Source organism: Canis aureus, chromosome 2 (assembly GCF_053574225.1).
Source record: "Canis aureus isolate CA01 chromosome 2, VMU_Caureus_v.1.0, whole genome shotgun sequence".
Taxonomy (NCBI): Eukaryota; Metazoa; Chordata; class Mammalia; order Carnivora; family Canidae; genus Canis; species Canis aureus.
In genome coordinates this window covers 3,770,657-3,792,036 of record NC_135612.1, presented here as the reverse complement: position 1 = coordinate 3,792,036, position 21,380 = coordinate 3,770,657, and the positions used below count along the sequence as shown (strand labels likewise).

Here is a 21,380-nt window from a genome sequence, read left to right as displayed (position 1 = left end):
CTGTTTCTTTTGCTTCTATTCCTTCTAAAGAGACCTACACAAACTGGAGGTGGTCAGAAGCTGGGTTATATAGAGCTTAAATGTTGCCAGGCTAAAAATAAAATATTGGCCCATATTTCTATAGCTCGCATATTTCTTTTGATCCTTTACCGATACTATAGTTATCTTTCTCTCATCAAAATTTGACCTAAAGAACTGGCATAAAGATAGACATATAGACCAATGGAATAGAATATAAAGCCCAGAAATAAACCCTTGCAAAATAATCAAATTATTTTTGACTGGGATGGCAAGACTATTCAGTGGGGGAAAGGATAGTCTTTTTAACAAATATTGCTGAGAAAACTGGGTATCTACATGGAAAACAATGATGTTAGGGGCATGTAGGTGGCTCAGTAAGTTAAGCATCTGCCTTTGGCTCAGGTTACAATCTTGAGGTCCTGGGATCAACCCCTATGTCAGGTTTCCGGCTCAGTGGGGAGTCTGCTTCTCCCTCTCACTTTGCCCCCCTTTGCCCCCCCCTCCTTGTGCACTCTCTTTCTCTCTCTAATTAAAAAAATCTTCAAAATAATGATCTCAGACCATTGCCTTACTGCATATACAGAAATTAATTTTACATGGACCAAAAGTCTAAACATAAAAATTAAAACTATAAAACTCTTAGAAGAAAACATGGGGGAAAAGCTGAATGACACTGGATTTGTCAGTGATATCTTGGATACGACATCAGAGGTACATGTAACAAAAGAAAAAATAGATTTGACTTTGAGAAAATTAAAAATGTTTGTGCATCATTGAACACAGTCAACAGTGGAAAGCAACCTGCAGAATGGAACAAAATATTTCCAAATCATGTATCTGATAAGGGATTAATATCTAGAAAATACAGAGAACTCCTAAAGCTTAATAACAGCAACAAAAAACAACCAGATTAAAAAATGGACAAAAGACTTCAATAGACATGTCTCCAAAAAAGATATGTGAGTAGTCAACAAGTATATGAGAAGATGCTCGACATTACTAATCAACAGGGAAATGCAAATCAAGACTACAGTAAGATATCACCTCACACCCATTTACTGGATGGCTTGTATAAAAAACAAAACCAAACCAGAAAATAACATTGTTGCTGAGAATGTGGAGAAATTGGAACCCTTGTATACTGTTAGTGGGAATGTAAAATAATGCAGTCACTTGAAAGCAGCAGGGTGGTTCCTCAAAAAATTAAAAATAGAATTGCCATACTATGCAGCAATTCCCCATCTGGGTATATACCAAAAATAATTGTGAGTGGGATCTCAAGACATTTGTATACCCATGTTCCTAGAGCCATTATTCACAATAACTAAAACATGGAAGAAACCCAAGTGTCCATTGACAGATGAATAATAAGCAAAATGTGGACTATACATACAATGGAATATTATTCAGCCTTAAAAAGGAAGGAAATTCTGACATGTGCTATAATATGAATGATGAAGACATGCTAAGTGAAATAAGGCAGTCAAAAAAAAGACAAATACCATTTGAATCCACTTATATGAGGTACCTAGAACAGTAATAGTCATAGAACCAGAAAGAATGGTAGTTGTCAGGGCCTGAAGGGATAAAGCATTGGAAGATTTGTTTAATGGGAGTTGAGTTTCATTTTTGCAAGATTAAAAGAGTTGGAGGTGATAATGGTGATGGTTGCATAGCAATATGAAAGTATTAGTCTTATAGTACTTAATACCAGTGAATTATACTGTTAAAAATGGTTAAGATGGGGCAGCTCAGGTGGCTCAGTGGTTTAGCGCCACCTTCAGCCCAGGGTGTGATCCCGGAGACCCGGGATTGAGTCCCATGTCAGGCTCCCTTCATGGAGCCTGCTTCTCCCTCTGCCTGTGTCTCTGCCCTCCCCCCACCGCCCCATGAATAAATAAATAAAATCTTTTTTTTAAAAAACGGTTAAGATGGTACCATTTTATGTGTATTTTACCACAATAAAAAACTAAAAGATTCATTTAAAGAATTCGCAGATTAATTTTAACCGAGTAAGGGTTGCACTTTGAACTTCTTATATGAAGGATGTGAGGTCATTAGGTAAGCAGTGTACTGGACCACAAATTCCTTTACCAGTGGCAGGCAATAACAACATTGGGAGTCATCTGCCGTCACTTAGTGCTGCTTGTACTTTTAGCCAAGTTACAACTACAGCACTCTCCCTCTTCAACATAACTTATGACTTAAAAAATAATTATAGCTAATATTTACGGAGTTCTTACTGTATGCCAGGATACTGTACTTAGAGTTTTATACATATTTATGTTAATCTTTATAACAATGCTGTGAGTTAGGTGCTATTATCATGTCTGTTTTACATACGAGAAGTTTTGTTCTTAGAGTGGTAAAATCAGTAAATTGTGAAGCTGGGAGACCATTCTTGGTTGTTGGGCAAGCATGTACAGCTTCTGTCTGTCCCCCGCTCACTCCTCTCCACTGACCCTCGTGTGTCAACATCCCCTCATCCTTTGCACCTGAGCCAACCCCTAAATTGACAATTTGATGTTTTTGTTTCATTGAAAGTAGCAAATAACACTGATAATGTTTATTAAATCCGCACTGTGTGCTGCTCCCAGTGCTATCCTTCACTGTTGCTGCTGTGTCAGACCCATTCTTTGTGAATACCTCCTTCAGCACCACCACCTCACCACCACCTGACCATGTGACCGTCCAGGACTCCTCCATCTGAAATGTCAGAGGTAGGGACTATCAGTCAAGAGCTAGCTCTGATTGTTCTGCTAAAACTACCTCAACATGCAGACATCCAGAATGATGATCCCTTGGAGGAAAGCTGAGATTCAAATACAAAGAGAAGAGAGTTGAAGGAAAGGTTTACAGAGCTGGGGATTCAGATCCAAGTCCATGAGGTCAAGAGTTAGCAAATACTGGTAGCTCTTAACTCACATCATGGTCTGGAGGTTTATTTTACAAACGTGTTTCAAGATGTGCTAAAAGCTCATGTTCAATGTTATATTCTTACACTAGAATGATGCCTCCGTGAGAGCCGGGTTTTCTCTACTCTTGCTTATATCCAGTATCTAGAACTCTGCCTGCCACAGTGGATGATCATAAATATTGAGAAATCATAAGTATTTGTGCAGTGAATGAATGAATGAATGAATATGTGCCTCATCATATTGTAAAGTACATGAAAAAAGTTCATTGGGCTCCTGGAGTTTGAACTCATTATGCTGAGATCAAGACCTGAGCTGAGATCAAAAGTCTGATGCTTAAACAACTGAGCCACTAGCTGTCTGGTTTATCATTTTTTTCCTTTAACACCTTTACCCCAAATAGGCTAAGGAAGAAATTTTTTTCCTCTTCAAAAATTACAGCATTTCCCCCCCGCCAAATGTCCTGTGGCACATTATATCTGAATGGTACAATCCAGAGGGTTGAATGATAAAATGGGGAAATGCTGAGTTAAAAATTATTTATTTTTAAAGATTAAAAAATATATATTTCACTTAAGTTCAATTTGCCAATATATAGTATAACACCCAGTGCTCATCCCATCAAGTGCCCTCCTTAGTGCCCGTCACTATCTTTAAAGATTTTATTTATTTATTTGGGAGAGAGAAAAAGTGAGGGATAGAGCATGAGCCAAGGGGGAGGGGCAAAGGGAGAAGCAGGCTCCCTGCTGAGCCCCACCAGGGACTTCATTCTGGGACCCTGAGATCATGACCCAATCCCAAAGGCAGACACCCAGCCAACTGAGCCACCTAGGTACCCCATGCTGAGTTACAATTTAAAAGGATTCTTTGATGCTGGACCTCTCAGAGCTCTTAATGTGCTTTCTCATGTTGAGTCTGTAAAGAGAGGAGAGAGAGCATGTGCAATTTTCCAAAATTAATTTGCCATGGAACACTTCAATACAAAGAAACTTAGAACAAGTACTTCAAGGAAAACTTTAGAAATTCTTGTCTAGAAGTTTCTGCAGTTTTACCTTATCTAAACCAATACATGTCAGATCTCTTCCATCATCTAAATCTTTCTTGACCTGCTCCATACTCCATCAACATTTACATGATTTCCATTAATTTCCACCATAGTCTTCCAGGGGGTTGACTAATCTGATATATTCAGGTAAAATGTTAGTTCCAGATAAGAACTTTCTTACTTCCCAAACCACATTAGCATTGCAAGGAAGCTTAAGGTAGCCCCAACCCAAGAGTTGGCCAGTTCAGAATTTGAGGCAGTCTCACTCAGTGGAATGGGAGCAGAAAGAGGGGTGAGGGTCAGGAACAGTTTGGTTTGGAGGAAAAGGATTTTGACAACCCTTTGAGTTATACCCTATAGGGATCTACTCCTCTCTCCACACAAACAGCAGGCCCTTTATATCCTCTGCTGCCAAACTGATTGGGACGACTCTTCTTTTCCAGTATTAGAAGGAAATATCAGTAGGTGACCAACCATTCTGATTTTTCCAAAAGTGAAAGATTTCTCGGCACATAGGACTTTGAGTTCTAAAACCAGGGAAGTCCTAGGCAAACCATGACAGAACAGACTCTTCACAAAATGTAATGATTTTGTGGGTCTCTAAAATTTCTGAATCAGAAATGTCAGTATAAGCCACATATAGTCATTGTCACTGAATTGCAGAAATGCATTTGTGAGTTTTTTTTGCTCATGGTGAAGGAAAATGATGTGGGAGAAAAAGTATACAGTGTTCTCAGTCATTTGAAATCAATTATGCAGTTTGTGGAAGGCCTAGCTTTCTCCTTCCATTTCCTCACCTTTTCTTTTTGGGCACCTCACTGCCTTTTTTTTTTTTTGTTGTTCAAGAGCACTGGAGAGGGCATTGAAGCTGATGGGAAAACTGTTGGTCCTGAGGGTTAGGGCTGCTATTGGTGTTATTGGACTGTTCCCTCAGTCCCCAGTCCCTCTAACCTACTGACTGATATGCATCCGGGCCTTTTGTTACTGAGTTTTTACCATCTTTATTCTATTTTTTATTTTGTTTTGCTTTCCTAGTGTAATTGTTTAATGTTTTCATGAAAAAATATGATGCCCAACACCATGTGTCAGCTACCGTGCTATAGATTTTGAATACATTACTTTGTCTAGTTTTCACAAAACTTTAAGATAGAAATAATTGTTTATCCCCATTTTACTGATGAGACTGATTAAGCAATTTGCCTGAGGTCATAATGGCAAGGGAGGCTAGGATGCAGATCTGGGTTACCTGACTCTGCACCACTATTCCTAAGCGCTGCCCTAGCTACACTGTGCCTTCTATGGTTGGAGAGAAACCTAACTTTGCAACCCTAGGCTGTCATCACCAGGTGAGATGAGTCTGGGTGTTGGGAAAATGCTTTATCATTCAGATATTTTTATATACACAGACTTAATTCAATAGCTGGAGTTCCTCCTTTCTCATTGGCTGTTCCTTCTCAGTTTCATTTGCATACTTTGCCTTCAATCAGTCATTAAATACAGGATTCCTGAAATCTCATTCCTCGCTCTCCTCCCTTTTTATTCTTTACTCTGTCCTTAGGTTATCGGATTCATGTCTCACAAATCTACATCTCCAAACCCTCTCTTCCAAGCACCAGATCCTGTCTCCAGCTGGGTACCTGCCCTCATCGTAGATGTCCCAAATAATTCTCATACTAAACGTTCTGAATCAGACTAAAGGAACTTCTCCTTGTGGTTGCTTGAATGGACTTGGAGGACCTGGCTCTTTCCAACATCCTCCATCTTACAGCCACTGTATTACCTGGTTATGCAACCTGGAAACCTAGGACTAATCTTCATTATCTCCTCATCTAATCTATTACTACTAGTGTTTCTTGGAGAATTGATAAAGTTTGCTAATCAGTCTACCCACAGACATTCTGCCTTCCTTATTCTTGTTTTTTTAATTACAGACAGAGAAATCGTGAAAAAAATTTTATTAAATTTTTTATTTTAATTCCAGTATTGTTAACATACGGTGTTATATTAGTTTCAGGTGTACAATATAGCGACTCAACAATCCTATACATTCGTTATTTAGTGTTCATCATGAAGGTATTCTTGCTCTCCTTCACCTCTTGCACCCATCTCCTCACCCATCTCCCTTCTGGTAATCATCAGTTTGTTCGCTAGAGCTAAGAGTCCATTTCTTGGTTTGTCTCCCTCTCTTTTTTTTCCCCCTTGCTTATTTGTTTTGTTTCTTAAATTCCACAGATTAGTGAAATCATGTGATATTTGTCTTTCTCTGATTAAGTTATTATGCTTAGCATCATACTGTCTACCTCCATCCATAATGTCACAAATGGCAGGATTGCGTTATTTTTTATGGCTGAGTAATGTTTCAGTGTGTGTGTGTGTGTGTGTGTGTGTGTGTGTGTATCAGATCTTCTTTATCCATTCATCTGTCAGTGGACACTTGTGCTGCTTCCATAATTTGCCTATTGTAAATAATGGTGCTATAAACATAGGGGTGCATGTTGATTTGATTTTGTGTTTTCGTATTTTTGCAGTTAATACCCAGTAGTGCAATTACTGGATTGTAGGATAGTTCTATTTGTAACTTTTTGAGGAAACTCCATACTGTTTTCCAGATTGGCTGTACCAGTACCAGTTTGTATTCCCATCAGTAGTGCAAGTGTGAGGTGATATCTCATTGTAGTTTTGATTTGTTTTTCCTTAATAAGTGATGTTGAACATCTTTTCATGGGTCTGTAAGCCATCTGGATGTCTTCTTTGGGGAAATGTCTATTCCGGTCCTCTGCCCATTTTTAGATTGGGGGGTTTGTTTTTTTGGTGTTTAGTTGTGTCAGTGCAATATATATTTTGAATACTAGCTCTTAATTGGATATGTCATTTGCAGTATCTTCTCTTAATTGCCATTTAGTTTTTGGGATCATTTCCTTTGTTGTGCAGAAACTTTTCATTTTGATGTAGTCCCAATAGTTTATTTTGGCTTTTGTTTCCTTTGCTTTAAGAGGCATACCAGGAAAAATGTTGCTGCAGCCACTGTCAGAAACATTACTGTCTGAGCTCTCTTTTAGGACCTTTATGGTTTCAGGTCTCACATTTAGGTTCTTGATCCATTTGAAGTTTAGTTCTTTTTTTTTTTTTTAAGATTTTATTTATTCATGAGAAACAGAGAGATGTGTGAGAGACAGAGACACAGGCAGAGGGAGAAGCAGGCTCCATGCAGGGAGCCCGATGTGGGACTTGATCCCGAGACTCCAGGATCACGCCCTGGGCCAAAGGCAGGGGCTAAACCACTGAGCCACTCAGGGATCCCCTGGAGTTTAGTTCTGTGTGTTGTAAGAAAGTGGTCCAGTTTTGTTTTTTTGCATGTTACCATCCAGTTTTCCCAACACTGGATGAAGTGTTGAAGAAGGAAAACACAGTTTTCTTCAACACTTGTTGAAGAGACGGTCTTTTTCCCATTGCATATTCTTTACTTCTTTGTCAAAGATTAATTGACCATATAACCATATTAAGTGGGTTTATATCTGAGTTTTCTATTCTGTTCCATTGATGTGTCTATTTTGTGCCAGTAACATACTGTTTTGATCACTACAGCTTTATAATATAACTTGAAGCCCAGAATTGTGATGCCTCCAGCTTTGCTTTGCTTTTTCAAGGATCTTTTGTGATTCCATACAAATTTTAGGATTATTAGTTCTAGATCTGTGAAAAATGCTGGCAGTATTTTGATAGGAATTGCATTAAGTCTATAGATTGCTTTGGGTATATATTTTAACAATATTTGTTCTTCCAATCTGTGAGCATGGAATGGTTTGCCATTTTTTTGTTTCATTTTCAAATTCTTCCATCAATGTTTTATAGTTTTCAGAGTACAGGTCTTTCACCTCTTTGAGTTAGGTTTATTCCTAGGTTATTTTATTATTTTTGGTAGAATTGTAAATGGGAATATTTTCTTAATTTCTCTTTCTGCTGTTCATTATTAGTGTTTAGAAATGCACCAGATTTCTGTACATTGATTTTGTATCCTGTAACTTTACTGAACTCCTCATATGTCAGTTCTAGTAGTTTTTGGCGGAGTCTTCAGGATTTTCAATATAGAGAGTCATGTCATCTGCAAGTAAATGTTTTGCTTCTTTCTTACCAATTTGGATGCCTTTTATTTCTTCTTGTCATCTAACTGTTGTGGCTAGGACTTCTAGTACTATGTTAAATAAAAGTGTTTAGAGTGCACATCCTTGTTTTGTTCTTGACCTTAGGGAAAATGGTTTTTCATCATTAAGAATGTTTGCTGTGGGTTTTTCACTTGAGGACTTTATTATGTTGAGGTATGTTTCCTCTAACCCTACTTTGTTGAGAGTCTTTTTAATGAGTAAATCTTGTACCTTGTCAGATGCTTTTCTACATCTGCTGAAATGATCATATACTTTTAATCCTTTTATTGATGTAATTTGTCACATTGATTTATGAATATTGAACCACCTTTGCATCCCAGGAAGGGTGAAAGGTGATCATGGTGAAAGATTTTTTTAATGTATTGTTGGATTTAGTTTGCTATTATTTTGTCGAGGATTTTACATCTGTGTTTATCAGAGATATTAGACCATAGTTCTCTTTCTGTGGTGTCTTTATCTGGTTTTGGTATCAGGGTAATGCTGGCTTCATCAAGTGAATTTGGAAATTTTCCTCCCTCTTCTATTTGTTGGGATAGTTTGAGAAGAACAGATGTGAACTCTTCTTTAAATTTTTGGTAGAATTCACCTATGAAGCTGTCTCATCCTAGACTTTTGTTAGTTTGGAGGGTTTTTTTTTTTTTTTTTTATTTTACTGATTCAATTTCATTGCTGGTAATCAGTTTGTTCAAGTTTTCTGTTTCTTCCTGCTTCAGTTTTGGTAGGTTATGTGTTTTTAGAAGTTTACCCATTTCTTCTATGTTGTCCAATTTATTGGCATATAATTTTTATAATATTCTCTTAAAATTGTTTGTATTTCTGTTGTGTTGGTTATTTCTCCTTCTTCATATGTGATTTTGTCCAAGTTCTCTCTCTTTTTAGGCAAGTCTTGCTAGAAGTTTATCGATTTTGTTGATGTTTTCAAAGAGCCAATTCCTGGATTCATTGATATGTTCTTGTTTTCTTAGTTTCTGTATCATTCATTTCTGCTCTAATCTTTATTATTTCCTTCCTTCTCCTGGTTTTAGGCTTTGTTTGCTAATCTTTTTGTAGCTCCTATAGGTGTAAGGTTAGATTGTTTATTTGAGATTTTTCTTGGTCCCTGAAGTAGGCCTATATTGCTCTGAACTTCCCTCTTAGAATCGTTTTTGCTGCATCCCAGAGGTTTTGGACCATTGTGTTTTCTTTTCTGTTTGTTTCCATGTACTTTTTTATTTCTTTTTTTGATTTCTTTGTTGATCCATTCATTGTTCAATAGCATTCTATTTTATTTATTTATTTATTTATTTATTTATTTATTTATTTATTTATTTATTTATTTTAAAAGATTTTATTTAGGGATCCCTGGGTGGCGCAGCGGTTTGGCGCCTGCCTTTGGCCCAGGGCGCGATCCTGGAGACTCAGGATCGAATCCCACATCAGGCTCCCGGTGCATGGAGCCTGCTTCTCCCTCTGCCTGTGTCTCTGCCTCTCTCTCTCTCTCTCTCTCTCTCTCTCTGTGACTATCATAAATAAATTAAAAAAATAAAAAAAATAAAAAAATAAAAGATTTTATTTATTTACTCTTGAGAAACAGAGAGAGGCAGAGACATAGGCAAAGAGAGAAGCAGACTCCATGCCAGACGCCTGATGTGGGACTCGATACTAAGACTCCAGGATCATGCTCTGGGCCAAAGGCAGACACTTTTAACTGCTGAGCCACCCAGACATCCCTGTTTAGTAGCATATTATTTAACCTCCATGTATTTGTGGTCTTTCCAGATTTTTTTCTTGTGAGTGATTTTTAGTTTCATAGTATTATGGTCATAAAAATGCATGATATGACTGAATTTGTTGAGACTTGTCTTGTGGCCTAGTATGTGATCTCTTCTGGAGTATGCTCCATTTGCATTTGTAAAGAATGTGTATTCTGCTCTTTTAGTATAGAATGTTCTGCATTGTTCTGTTAAATCCATCTGGTCTAGTATGTTATTCAAAGCCACTGTTTCCTTTTTGATTTTCTGTTTGGATGATGTGTCCAGTGATGTAAGTAGAATGTTGAAGTCGCTTACTGTTATTGTATTACTATTGATTAGTTCCTTAATGTTTGCTATTAACTACTATATTTAGTTGGGTGCATAAATATTTACAATTGTTATTTCTTCATGCAACTTTTTTTTTTTTTTAAGATTTTATTTATTTATTCATGAGACACACACACACACACACACACACAGAGAGAGAGAGAGAGAGGCAGGGACACGGGCAGAGGGAGAAGCAGGCCCCATGCAGGAAGCCCAATGTGGGACTCTATCCTGGGATTCCAGGATCATGCCCTGGGCCAAAGGCAGGCGCCAAACCGCTGAGCCACCCAGGGATCCCTTCATGCAACTTTTGATCTCAGAGTCATAGAGATTACTTAATATATAAAAAAAAAAAAGAGAGAAAAATTAAGGGCTGCCTGGCTGGCTAAGTCAGTGGAGCATGTGACTCTGGATCTCAGAGTTGTGGGTTCAAGCCCCATGTTGTATGTAGAGACTATTTAAAAATAAAATCTTAGGGGGGAAAAAGTAATTATTATATTTCCTTGTTGGATTGTCCTCTTTATTATTGGTGTCCTTCTTTGTTTTTTGTTATAGTCTTTGTTTTAAAGTCTGTTTTGTCTGATAAAAGTATTGCTGCCCTGGCTCTTTTGACATCCGTTTGCGTGATAATTGTTTCTCTATCCCCTCACTTTTATCTGCAGATGTCTTTGAAATGAGTCTGAAATGAGTCTCTTGTAGGCAACATATAAATAGGTGTTGTTTTTTTTTTTTTTTTAAATCTACTCTGTCACCCTCTGTCTTCTGATGGAGCACTTCGTCCACTTCGTCCATTTACATTAAAGGTAATTATTAGTAAGTATGTATTTATTGCCATTTTGTTACTTGTTTTTTGGTTGTCTTTGTAATTTTTCTTTAATCTTCTCTTGCTCTCTAATGGTTTGCTGGCTGTCTTTAGTGATGTATTCCTTTCTCTTTATTTTTTGCGTATATATTACTGGATTTTGATTTGTGCTTACCATTAGGTTTAACATCTTCCGCATATAGCAGTCTATGTTAATTTGATGGTGCTTTAAGTTTCAACCACTCTTCGCTCCTCTCCTCCCATATGTTAGGTATATGATGTCATATTTTACATTCTTCTATTTTGTGAATCCCTTGACTAATTTTTATAGATACACTTTTTTTTTTTTCTTATTGCTTTTGTGATTCCTACTTTGCACATTCTCACTGTCTGTCTTCTCAAAGAATCCCCTTTGATATTTCTGGCAGGGCTGGTTTAGTGGTCATGAATTCCTTTAGTTTTTGTTTGAGAAATTCTCTCTCCTTGCATTCTGAGTAATAGCCTTGCTGGATAGAGGCATATTTTGCCCTTTTAGCACTTTGAATATATCATGCCCCTGTCTTCTAGCCTGCAAAGTTTCTGCTGAGAAAACCCCTGATAGATTTCTAGTATTTCCCTTGTATATACTTGTCATCTTTTCTCCTACTGCTTTAAAAATTTTTTTCTTTATCATTGCCTTTTGCCATTTTAATTACTGTGTCTTAGCGTGGACCTCCTTGGTTTGATTTTGTTGAGGGTTCTCTGTATCTCCTGAATATGGATACCTGTTTCCTTTCCCAGATTAGGGAAATTATCAGCTACTATTTCTTCAACTAAATTTTTTGCTCCCTTTTCATTTTTTTCTTATTCTGGGATCCCTATAATTTAAATGTTATAATGCTTGTTGGAGTTGCTGAGTTCTCCAAATTTATTCTCAGTTTGCATAATTTTTTTCTCTTACTTGCTCATCTTGATTCCTTTTGATTACTTTGTCTTCGTGGTCATTAATTCATTCCTCTGCTCCTCTAGCCTGTTATGTATTCTATCAAGTGTATTTTTTATTTCATTTATTGTGTTCAGCATCTCTGATTGGTTCTTCTTTTTTTTTTTTTTTTAATCTCTGTTAAGGATCTCATTGTTGTCCTCCACTTTTTTCTCAAGTCCAGTGAGTATCTTTAAGATTTTTTAAATTTGTTTATTCATGAGAGACAGAGAGAGAGAGAGAGAGAGAGGCAGAGACACAGGCAAAGGGAAAAGCAGGCGCCACGCAGGGAGCCCGACGCAGGACTCGATCCCAGGACTCCAGGATCATGCCCTGGGGTGAAGGCAGGCACCAAACCGCTGAGCCACCCAGGGATCCCCCATGATCATTACTTTAAATTCTCTATAAGGCATGATACTTGTATCTATTTTGCTTAGGTCTCTTGCTGTAGTTTTGTCCTGTTCTTTCATTTGGGCCATATTCCTCTATCTTCTCATTTTGTTTGACTCTCTGTATCTTTTTCTGTTTTAGGATAGTCAGCTACTCTTCCTGCCCTTGCAAATAATGGCCTTATGAAGGAGTTCTGTAGTGCAGTGTCCTCTGTTCCCCATGATCTGGTGCTTCAGGGAGTGTATGTGTGTGTTGCCTATGTTCTGTGTATCCTGGCTGCTTTTTCCTCCAGTTCAGTCACCTGCAGAGGTCCTCTTTGCCTGTTGTGGGCAGTGTGTGGCCCTAGCCAGGGTGGAACACATTTTAACATTGTGCATGCTGGTCTGCTTGCAAAATGAGACATGCTTCTGCCCCTGGAACCAACATCCCACAAAACACAAGGGTCAGAGTCGTGGTGTCCACAAGGTTTGCATCTGTCTCCTGGGGAGGGGCCCTGCAGCACAGGGACTGAGGCAAACTGACTGGGAAGGGTGGGTTGGAGGAAGTGGGGAGACGGGAGGCTTGGTGTAACCAAGTTAAATAGCAGGTTTCAGTGCTGCCCTGGTTCCTACAGGTGACCGTATGTTTATGCTGGAGCAGATGACAATAAAATGGCACCTGCCAGATCCTTTATTCCTGGAGGGCTCTCTTTGCAATCTCATACTCTTAGATGAGTACAGAGCTCTCCCTCCTCTATGCCCAGTTTCAAAACTGCTGCTTCTGTGCTATATCTGCATGGGCTGTTTGTCTGCTGTTTCTTTAGGGCAGGGACTCAGCTTCCTAACATGCTCTGGGCTCTTCCAGAGTTGAGCCACTAATTTTTTAAATTCTGGGGTTTAAGTCCTGCTGGTTGTAAGAACTCATGAAATTCAGCCTCTCTTGCTTTCAAAATCAAATGTTAGGGGGGATCCACCTTTTCCTTGTGGGCTTGCCAGTGTGACAATCTGTTTCTTACCCTTCTCTATGCCACCGGCTTCCTCCTGACTGCAGAGAGTCTGTTAAGCTCCCAAACCATGTCTCTGCTCTTAATACCTTCTTCAGTATAGCCTCCTTTCTACTTTCATTTGTGGAGTTTGTTCTGTCAGTCTTTGAGTCTTTTTCTGGTTATTTATGCTGATGTGTTATCTAATTGTATCTGTATGAGGTTAGCTTAGGAAATTCAATTTCTTAGCTTAAGAAGTTCAAACACTACTACAACAGTAAGAAGAAAAGCAGTAAACGGATTCAAGCATTCTAAGCTTTGTTGACATTCTCTCTGTTACTAGGACTTCTTCATGGGTCTTACAGTTCTATGTTAGACCATGAAACATTTGCATACACATCGTCTTTAATGTCACTTTTATCTTTTTTATGGTTCAGATATTCATCTATACGTCTATACAGGAAAAAAAAAAAAAGCTGTTTTTTTTTTTTGTCCTTAAAAAAAAATAAATAAAAGGGTCCTGGGCAGCCCGGGTAGCTCAGCGGTTTAGTGCTGCCTTCGGCCCGGGGCCTGATCCTGGAGACCCAGGATTGAGTCCCACATCAGGCACCCTGCATGGAGCCTGCTTCTCCCTCTGCCTGTGTCTCTGCCTCTCTCTCTCTCTATGAATAAATAAAATCTTAAAAAAAAGGGGGGGGTGTCCTCCTACTCTCTAGTGTCTTCTCAGCCTCCTCACAGAGAAATCCTTTTTAAAAATCTGATCATATCAGTATGATTGTTTCCCTGCCTATATCTTCAGTCTCATCTTACACTAAAACTATTATTCTGTATCATGCAGGACTCCCTTCACAAATTAGATGATATAATCAAGTTGGACAATTTAAGGAGAGGCTAATAAAGTTATAGGCAGTGTTAATGGCTGGACCACCTGATGCCTGAGGGGTTAGGAGGGGAAAAAGTTACTATAATCAGGAGATAGTAACTGTATAGAAACATTGCCTGATAGGAGTGGTGGCTTTAGGTAGAAGGAGGCAGATAATACATGATTATCTGTCAGGGAATGTGCTAAGGAAACAATTAACTTATTCTCTTTCTACCCTCTAGTCCAACCTGGTGCCTCTCATTGGTTGAACTCAACTGAAAGTGAGGTCCAAAAGAGACCATTGTGACAGTGCATCAGCCTCCAGGAGCCCTCCAGAATAGGGCAGAGAAGGCTAGATAATGGGCAAGGGAGAAATGGAAGGTAGTTAGGATACTTAGTAAACCAGGAAGAATTTCAAATATAGAAAGTATCAAAGCAAAATAAAAACCACTTCATACATTCAGTAAAAAACAATCATAACTGTAATACTTGAACTTCAGGTGGAACAATAATTTACTTGATGTGCCATGTACAGTTCTAGAACAAGACTTTCCAGGTATCGCAGAATTCCTTTTTCCACTCTCCACAACTACAAATTCTACTTGGTTATACCATCATCACTAAAACTCCCCTTTTCCAGACATTGGGCCTTTCCTCATATCTGTGTTAGTCAACCCAATTCACAAATATTCTCTCACTAAGCCTGGCCTAACCACTTTGGAGATTGTCTTTTTCTTCTCCTTCCCCTTCTCTTCCTTTTCCTCCTCCTTCTCCTCACCCCTTTCTTCCTTCTTCTTCAACTATGTTTTGCCTCTGAAATATTTCCCTCTGTTTTTCTCCTAATAGAAGAAAAGTCTGTTAGTTTTCTTTTTTAACATGTAAGGCATGTGTTGTTATTCTTTATTTAAAAAAATTAAAAATATGTAAACAAAAATCATAAAAATATTAACATTGAAACGAAGTGAGTTATTTAGATGAACTTGATATACCTCTTTAAGAAGCTATCAAGTGTTTTATAAATATTTGTCAGCTATTTAAATTGTGGCATTCTTATGGGAATGACTGTATGCTTGTGCTGACTATAATTAAAGTATTTTGGAAATACTTTCATGAATTTTACTTCTTGAAATTTGGCAGATTAGATGTTCTGAAAAACTCTCCTGCTATAAGCACCTAGAAAGGCTGCATAAGGTCAAATACACATCTGTTAAAATTTATAGATGTGCTCACAATAAACGGTAGAAAGCTTCAAGTGTCAAAAATGGAGAAAGAGAAAAGCCCGAGTGGGAGTGGTGCCCACAGGCTGCCCTAGGGCATCTCAAGTCTTGAGGAATCTAGAGAGGAGAGATTTAATGGCTATGAGGGGACCTGAGCCTAGGTATAGGGCCTTTTCCATTTGGGGAGCTGGAATTTACACACCTGCATGAAGTCCAGACCCTCAAAATGTCAGTACTCTTTTTCTCTGTAGAAGAGAATGATACCTTTTTTAAAAATAAAAACTGATCTTAGATTTGGGGGGAGATATAAAATATAAATACCAAATTCTGCCTGTAGGAGGAAGGCAGGAGGGAGAGTAAAGGAAGTAAATGCAATAATAAAAAAAAAAAGGTACACGCAGGGCTTCTAGTATATCTGCAGTGTTTTACCTCTTGAGGTATGTGCACCTGAGTTTGTTAGACTTTTTTTATTTGTGAAATACTTTAGAATGAAAGACCATAAAGAAAAAAATGAAGTTACAAAGTAGTGAGTATGGTATGTCTTTATCAGTGTGCGCCATGTATATGTGTAGAACTTCTAGAAGGATATAAGGATGTACTCTTAAATATAGACTAAGACAAATTGCAGAACAATTAATATAGTAAGATAACAATTTAAAACATGAATCAATATTATTAGTACGTAAAGATACATATCCACATAATATAATTATAAAGAGATCATATATACAACATGTGTGTATATATATGTATAAATACATATATATGAAGTATATATATAAAAAGAGATTGCTAAACACCAAATTAAGTATAATGGTTATATTGCAGGGGAGGGTGGGGAAGACATCTAAAAAGGGCCGGTGGGGAAGACATCCAAAAAGGGCCACACTAGATGAATTGAACAACTTTGGCAATACATTGTCTCTTAAACTGAGTGGCAGTGCATGAGTTTTAGTTACGTTATTCCTCATTCCCCTTTTTATTTCTTAAATATTATAAAATATACTGTAAAGCTTTTTTTTTTTTTAATATCCCACCTATTTACTCATGAGAGACACAGAGAGGGAGAGAGAGAGAGAGGCAGAGACACAGGCAGAGGGAGCAGCAGGCTCCATGTAGGAAGCCCAACGTGGGACTCAATCCCGGGTCTCCAGGATCAGGCCCTGGGCTGAAGGCAGTGCCAAACTGCTGAGCCACCTGGGCTGCCCCTGTAAAGCTTTTATAATGAAAGATTTTGGTGTCATAATCTCTCTGAACAGCACTTGGGCATGCTTGTGGCCCTGAGGAAGTGCTGATATTCTGATACCTTTAGAGACTGATCACTTCAGCTCAGAATACCTCTTTGATTTTTTCCCTAATGCAATGATTTATTTTACTAATAGTATTTATTGAGCTTCTACTATGTCCTAGTCCCTATTTTGGTTGTTAGATATATCAATGATTAAAACAGACAAACTATAATCTAGTAATATCAGATTCAAACAATTTCAAGAAAGTCTGGACTCTCCAAGAAAAATTGCTGAATAGACTCCCTTACCTGCTGTTAATGGGGTTGATAGATGGTTGGTAGAGAGTGCTGGATGGTTTTTGGGATTCATTTCTGAGAGTGCTATACATCCTCAAATAAACCTAGAAATCTTGAAATCTTGATTAAATCTGTATCAGCATTTGATAAAGTGTACCAATAATTACCATATCACACATTATTTGGGTAGACTCATCAGGCCTGGAGTACAACTGAATTAGAGTTAACTGAATATTATGCATTTTTCACTTACCAGTTGTCCTGATAAGGTAGTCTTGATATTGCTATGGTTTAGATTTGCATCCTAGAAAATAGGCAGGAATCTGCTTCTGAACCTGAGAAGTCACCATTGCCCTCCCTCCCAAGTATTGATTATGGTTTCTTTGTACCATATTGTTGACTGATTACAACTATCTTTTTCAAAGGAGTCATGCCCTCTTGGAAGAGTAAAAGTCTACTTGCTTGTTCAGTCCACCTATCCTTGTCACTTAACAAACCACCCAAAATGATGCCTTAAAACATTAGTCATTCATGAAGCCCAAAATCTGTGGATTAGGAATTTGAACAACACTCAGATAGCCCTCTCTTCTGCCCCATGGAGTCCTGGTTGGGTCACTCAGTTGTATTCACCTAGTAGCTACTTAGATTTGGAGAGTCCAAGAAGGATTCATTCATATGTCTGGTGCCTTACTTGTATTGATTGGTGTCTGAGCTCATTTGGGCCCCTCTCTTTCTTTTACAGTTTCAGGACTTCTCTACATGAGCTCTCCACAGAGTAACTGAACTTCTTACATGGTGGCTCAAGACTCTAAGAAAGTGTGTTCCTAGAGGCAGGAAGTGCAAGCTACGGGTCTCTGAAGATCTGAACTCCATATTGGCATAGCCTTACTCCCAATGTGTTCTCTCAGCCAGAGCAGTCACAGAAGATCGGATTCAAGGGTAGTGGATATATCTTCCTAACATACACAGGAAGAATGTTGATGAATTTGTGACAGTCTTTAATCCATCATATCATCCTTTTCCCCTATTAGCTAGTGAAACTGGGCTAGAGTCATTGGTATTCTTTGTCAGGGCTTCATACATAAGCTTAACACACTGAGATAAACAGAACTCCGTCTAAGTAGAATAGGTCAAAATGGGACTCATGCATTAAACTCCTTCTTAGGGTGCCTTTAACCAGAAGAAGGCAAGATAATGTCATGTTGGGCAGCAGGTTAGGCAGTTAGCTGGAACAATGACTCAACAACCAGGATTTAGAAATTAGAGCCAAAATGTCATCCCTACATTTCACTTCATTCCACTTAATGAATACTTTTTCAGTACCTACTACCTGCCAGTTACTACTAGACACAAGGGTGAGATACTTGTTCTCATGGATCCTGTAGTCTGTTGGAGGTTAACAGTAAATGGGTAAATTATTTAGTAATCTACAAAATATGACAGATTTGGCAGGGAGTGAAAGTCTCTTGGTGGTCAGGAATAACTCTGTAGGAGTGGAAGTTTAGTCTGATTATCAGAGCAGTACAAATGAGCCAGTGTCAGAAGGAAGTACATTCTGGAAAGAGAAAGAAGTAAGTGCAAGGTAAGACAAACAGGATGAAGGGCAGTGTGTTTGGAGCACTATGAATGATGGGAGAGTTGTTGGAAATGAAAACAGAGAAAGATGGAGAAGTCAAATAATTGAGGGGCTGGAAAGCCATGGTCAGGAGTTTGGGTTGTATTTGGAGTATAAAAGGAAGCTGGTAAAGGAATTCGATTCAGCAGAGTGGTGTTACTTGATAGATGTTATAAAAATACCTCTAGCTACTGTGTGCAGAATGGACTGTGAGGGCATAGGTTAGTGAACCCTGTGTGTGCGTGTGTGTGTGTGTGTGTGTGTGTGTGTGTGTCCCCATGAGAAATGAAGGCTGGTTATTAATGATGGAGATGGAAACAGTAGAGGGATTCTAGAGATATTTAGGAGGAAACCCTAGTAGGGTTAGGTGATAGATTGGAAAGGTACAGAGGAACAGGAAGACCTCGAAGGGAGAGCTAAGTTTCTGGCAGCTAGGATCCACTGTCAGCTCACCTTCTCACCCAAGTTAGGACAGAATATTTAGATCATTATTTTCACTCATCACAAGCTTGCTTTTGAGAGTGAGGCTTCTGTATCACCATGTGGCTTCTGTAAATGCTACAGCAGTGAGCCCAGAAATGTTCAGAGACACTAAATATATTTTCAAAGTGCCTTTCAATCCACTAAGGGAAAAAAAAGAGGGGACATGCCTTCCTAACCCTTTCACTGTCAGCATATTAGGCTGAGCCAAGAAACATGAGCTTTCCCCCATGTGAGTGTCATAGAGCATCTTTGAAAAGAAGCTAACCTGATTATGAAAATGAAGTTGAGAGACTCAGGCTCCATGGGAAACTATGACTTGTTCCCCTGACACAGAAATAGCTCCAGGATACCTCACTTCCCTGCTGCATGATGCTGTTCCTCTTGATTTATTTTCTCAGATGAAGGAACATTGAATGATCACAACTCTAGCTTTGTGCCATCACAACCAGCTTTCATCAATCATAGACTCAGACACTGGACCGAACAAGTTGCCAGAAAAATATCTGAGTGAGAATTATTTTCTGGGGGTATCTTTACAATTCTTTCGATTGTAGTTTATCATTCTAGTCTGAGTAGGGGTGAGTTTGGACACCACGATAAAAAAAATAGGAGTTATGGATAGGCATACCCTGAAGACACAGCAATGGAGGGAAATGAATGTGCTCCACTAGCTGGGAAGTGCTTAGGTTCAAATTTTCAGCCTGCTTAGCTTCACTGCTTAGCTGCTTGTTCATCTCCCTTGTGTAAAAATGTCTATATTCATGTGAGCAACTCGTACAAACAAATCTAGGGATCAGAGTCAAAGCACTTTGATATTCAAAACTCTGTGGTCCTTTGCTCTAGCCAGTAAATTTTGCTTTGACTGAACTGCTTCTCCAGCTCTTCACGTTCAGCAATATGCTCTGCACAACTTACAGCAAGATGTTCTAGAATTATCTCTAAATCAATATAAAATGAGCACAAAAAAATAGAAATTTGCAGCCAGTGTCTTCTGTTCTGTCTCACCTTGCTAACAGTTCTAAAGACCTTCAGTGTGCAGACTAACTATCTGGCACGCAGGACCACTGCATGGAACACCACCAGTAGACATTCATACTGTATTGTCTTTGAGTCCCAGCCACTGGATAGTTAGCCGAGGGGTGGTGCCTTTCACCTGTCCCAAGGAAGTTGTGGAATGAGGCAGCCTTGTTGCTCACTATCCATGAATCATCTCACCAACCTACTAAAAGCACCCTTCCTGCCTGTGGCATGACCTGTAGGGCATGACCAAGAATGACCTCCCAGCATTCTTGGGCTTACCCAGCTACAGACTTCGCCCAGATGGTGCTTCTATAACTTATGACTTGGCTTTTGTCCTGTTGTACTAGAACTCTACCCTAAGCCCCACCCAGCTCTTTTCATTCTCTTCTCTAGGGGACTTGGAATCTGTTTCCTGTAGCCACCCTGTGTTCTCTAGCACTTGGCTAGAGGCTTGGCTCAGCAAGCATAATTTGCCTTAGTCTACTCCAGAAATTCTTTCTGGCAAACTTCATTTGTCAGATCCAATTAACACCAAGGCCAGGTGTGCTTCCCCCTAGAACCCTGTGACTCGCCCTCTGTGAATTCATGCCTAGCCTTGATCCTGCCATTTTGGGCTTATTCCCTCCTTTTGTAGGATCACTTTTGAGGATCAGGTGGGCAACACTAGAAATGACATTATTCCATTTTATTTTTTATTTTTTATTTTTTAACTTTTATTTATTTATGATAGTCACAGAGAGAGAGAGAGAGGCAGAGACACAGGCAGAGGGAGAAGCAGGCTCCATGCACCGGGAGCCCGACGTGGGATTCGATCCCGGGTCTCCAGGATCGTGCCCCGGGCCAAAGGCAGGCGCCAAACCGCTGCGCCACCCAGGGATCCCACATTATTCCATTTTAAATCCATATCATTGGACATCTAAGTGTGGGCAGAGTTACAAATAACTTCATTTAAGACCCTCTGCCAGCAAAGTTTGTTTTTTTTTTTAAGATTTTATCCATTTATTCATGAAAGACACAAAGAGAGAGAGAAAGAGAGAGAGAGAGGCAGAGACACAGGCAGAGGGAGAAGCAGGCTCCCTGTAGGGAGCCTGATGCAGGACTCAATCCTGGGACCTCAGGGTCATGCCCTGGGCCGAAAACAGGCACTCCAACTGCTCAGCCACCCAGGTGTCCCTGGCAGCAAAGTTTTAAAATTTAGTTGATGAAACATCAATAAATGCCACTATTTTATTTGTATTTGAAAGGACAAGTATTTGGAAGATAACTTCTCAAGATTGGATCTGCTTGCATTGAGTCAACTAATGACATAAGCTTCCTACACTGTCATTCTCTCCTTTCTG

The 21,380-nt window shown here is 39.0% G+C and overlaps 1 long non-coding RNA gene across 1 annotated transcript in view; it reads left to right on the top strand.

Moving 5' to 3' along the window:
- Nucleotides 1-20,722, top strand: part of LOC144292138 (uncharacterized) — a 71,596-nt gene extending 50,874 nt beyond the window's left edge. The window contains exon 3 of the long non-coding RNA XR_013359633.1: nucleotides 17,665-20,722. This is a non-coding gene — a long non-coding RNA (uncharacterized LOC144292138). The remainder of the gene's footprint in view (nucleotides 1-17,664) is intronic.
- The last annotated feature ends 658 nt before the right edge of the window (nucleotides 20,723-21,380 follow it).